This window comes from Theropithecus gelada, chromosome 19, assembly GCF_003255815.1.
Source record: "Theropithecus gelada isolate Dixy chromosome 19, Tgel_1.0, whole genome shotgun sequence".
Classification (NCBI taxonomy): Eukaryota; Metazoa; Chordata; class Mammalia; order Primates; family Cercopithecidae; genus Theropithecus; species Theropithecus gelada.
Window position 1 is genome coordinate 21,498,483 of NC_037687.1, and position 3,660 is coordinate 21,502,142.

Genomic DNA, 3,660 nt, shown 5'->3' on the forward strand with positions numbered 1-3,660 from the left:
CTTGGTAACTAGAAATAAAAGAATATTTTATTTTACTTTCTAAATATACAAGGTATTTCAAATAAAGTACAGCAAATGTACATAATAAACTACTGAAAGCTTGTATTTTAATGTCATAAACGTAATAATTACATTGGTGTTCAAGATTTTTATTAAACATTGCATCCATGGTTTCAGCCAACAGGTTAAAATGAGAAATCAGTTATACAATTATACTGGCAAAGCAGAACTAGTCGATAAACTAATAAACTATTGGTTCTACCTAGGTAGATTGGATCCTTGCAAAGCAACTAACACAAAAATTGTGCATATATATCGAAGATTTAAAACTTCTAGGAGAGGCCTGGTGGGGTGGCTCATGTCCGTAATCCTCGCACTTTGGGAAGCCAAGGTGGCAGATCATGAGGTGGGGAGTTCGAGAACAGCCTGGCCAATATGGTGAAACCCTGTCTCTACTAATAATACAAAAATTAGCCGGGCATGGTGCATTGGGAGGCTGAAGCAGAAGAATTGCTTGAACCTGGGAGGTGGAGGTTGAAGTGAGCCAAGATTGCGCCACTGCATTCCAGCCTGGGTGACAAAGTGAGACTCTGTCTCAAAAACAAAAAACAAAACATAACAAAAAACAAAACTTCCATAAGAACATGAAGAACAATATTGTTATTATAATTGTGGGAAAATAAAAACTTCTTAGACATCGCACAATATAAAAATTATACATAGGCTGGGAGTGGTGGCTTGTACCTGTAATCCTAGCATTCTTTGAGGCCCAGGCAGGCAGATCAGTTCAAGTCAGGGGTTTCAGACCAGCTTCACCAACATGGTAAAACCCTGTCTCAATTAGAAACACAAAAATCAGCAGGGTGTGCTGCGCATGTCTGTTGTCCCAGCTATTCGGGAGGCTGAGGCATGAGGAGCGCTTGAATCCAGGAGGCGAAGATTGCACAACGATTGCAGTGAGCTGAGATTGCGCCATTGCACTCCCTGGGTGATAGAGTGAGACTTTATCTAAAAAAAAAAAATGCGGGCCGGGCGCGGTGGCTCAAGCCTGTAATCCCAGCACTTTGGGAGGCCGAGACGGGCGGATCACGAGGTCGGGAGATTGAGACCATCCTGGCTAACACGGTGAAACCCCGTCTCTACTAAAAATACAAAAAAAAAATTAGCTGGGCGTGGTGGTGGGCGCCTGTAGTCCCAGCTACTCGGGAGGCTGAGGCAGGAGAATGGCGTGAACCCGGGAGGCGGAGCTTGCAGTGAGCTGAGATCCGGCCACTGCACTCCAGCCTGGGCGACACAGTAAGACTCCGTCTCAAAAAAAAAAAAAAAAAAAAAAGCATTAAAATATTTATAAATTAGACTATATCAATTTTAAGAATTTTTGATTATCAAAAACATAAAAGCCTGTTTTAATAAAGATGGTGAAAAGGCAAACCATAAGTGGGGGAAAATCGTTTAAAAACACATAGTACAAAATATTAGTATTTAGAAAATATATATTACAGAATATGTATGAATAAACAAGGAAATGGAAAACATAAATAGGACAGATGACAAGTCTTAAAGCACAAACTTACGAAAAATGTTAACTTCATTAGTAACTATGGAAATGCTCAATAAAACTATAAATAGTATGTCTTTCTAATTAACCATTTTGTCAAAAAAATATGTCTAGCAATTCCAAGAGTTGGTAAAAGATATGCAATATCTGGAATGCACAAATATCCACTGGCAATAGATTTGATTTATAAATTGATGTATATTTACCCTATGCAATAGTGAAAACGGAGAGCTATAGCTATGAAAAGCAACATGAAAATAAAACAATTATAAATAAAAAAGCAAGTCAGAGATGAAAACTCATGCTAGCATGTATAGACAGGCAAATAGTACGTAACGCTGAAACATATACTGCTAATAGACAAAATTGCACAAAGTAAATAAGAACACAAAATTCAGATAGAGGTCACTATAGGGTAGGAGGTTAATAGAAGACTTTAGAGGCATTGACTTGACAGGAGTGTGTGAGGATTTTATGCAGCAAGACTGAAAGTTTTATAAGAGTAAAGAGCAAAATTTATTTTTTCTCCATTTTGTCTCCTAAGGCTAGCAGAAAGTATGGCACAACGTGTGTGCGCCACACACATTTATCAGTTAAATGAATAAATTTCCCTTGTAAACAGTCGAATTGTGCAAACCAAGACTTTATTTATTATTGTTTAGTTGATACAATCAAATAGAAGGTAATAAACTGTAAAATTCAGAAAGCACTATTAAAAGTTTGATGTTACTTCGGCATTCTTAGGCGTGGGTGCTCCGGCTGCTGCGGTGGGTCCTGCTGTGCTCAGCTGGGTCAGGACTGGAACTGGTGCCCGACAGAAGTGAAGGAGGTGCCCCGCAGGCAGGAGGAGGCAGTAGCCGTTGTCCCTGTAAACCAGGCCTTGCTGACAAATCTCAGACGCCAAGAACAGAAGAACGGAGAGTTTCAGCCAAATGGACGAACTGTTGGAGCGGCTGAGGGTGAAGCTGCCCAAACTCCTCAAAGTGGAGCAGTGAAGCAAACACCAGAGGAGAAGAAAATTGAAAGTCAAAGAAAATTAGCAGGAACCAAAGGCAGATGCTAATGCAGTGCAAAACAGTTCACACCATGATAGAAAGAGCTGATGAGTCTCAGAAACTAATCCTAGTGACAGAGCGAAAGGACAGCAGTGAACGTGGTAAGGTGCTGATGATTCTGGTACACTAGGACAGTAAATACCATCACAGTCACTACACAGTGAGTTACAACTGCATCATTTCCTATTTATTCCTAAATGAATAAAGGTGATTCTCATCACAAGTGCAAATAAAAAGTTATTTATCTTTTTTTAAAACTGAAGTGTCATGCTTTAGCTTTTTTTTTTTTAGTTCTTTTTTTTTTTTTTTTTTTTTTTGAGACGGAGTCTCGCTCTGTCGCCCAGGCTGGATTGCAATGGCGCGATCTCGGCTCACTGCAAGCTCCGCCTCCCGGGTTCCCACCATTCTCCTGGCTCAGCCTCCCGAGTAGCTGGGACTACAGGCGCCCACAACTGCGCCCGCTAATTTTTTTTTTTGTATTTTTTTTAGTAGAGATGGGGTTTCACCGTGGTCTTGATCTCCTGACCTTGTGATCCACCCGCCTCGGCCTCCCAAAGTGCTGGGATTACAGGCGTGAGCCACTGCGCCCGGCTTTTTTTAGTTCTTATAATTTTGAAAATGAAATTGACATTTGTATGGCTTATGAAGTTTTCGATAGTCTTGCATTAGTTGAATTGTTCTAAGTAAGTATATTTTAAACTAAGAAGAGTAAACTGTATGTGTTTTACATATTAAAGGCTCAAAGTAACAAATAATATATCTGTTTATGATTTGAAAAGTTCAAAGTGGCCGGGCGCGGTGGCTCAAGCCTGTAATCCCAGCACTTTGGGAGGCCGAGACGGGCGGATCACGAGGTCAGGAGATCGAGACCATCCTGGCTAACACGGTGAAACCCCGTCTCTACTAAAAAATACAAAAAACTAGCCGGGCGCGGTGGCGGGCGCCTGTAGTCCCAGCTACTCAGGAGGCTGAGGCAGGAGAATGGCGTGAGCCCGGGAGGCGGAGCTTGCAGTGAGCTGAGATCCGGCCACTGCACTCCAGCCTGGG

General features: G+C 41.4%; 1 pseudogene; it reads right to left on the minus strand.

Moving 5' to 3' along the window:
* Nucleotides 1-2,637: 2,637 nt before the first annotated feature.
* The window catches only part of LOC112611886, a 35,112-nt pseudogene continuing 34,089 nt past the window's right edge, over nucleotides 2,638-3,660 (minus strand).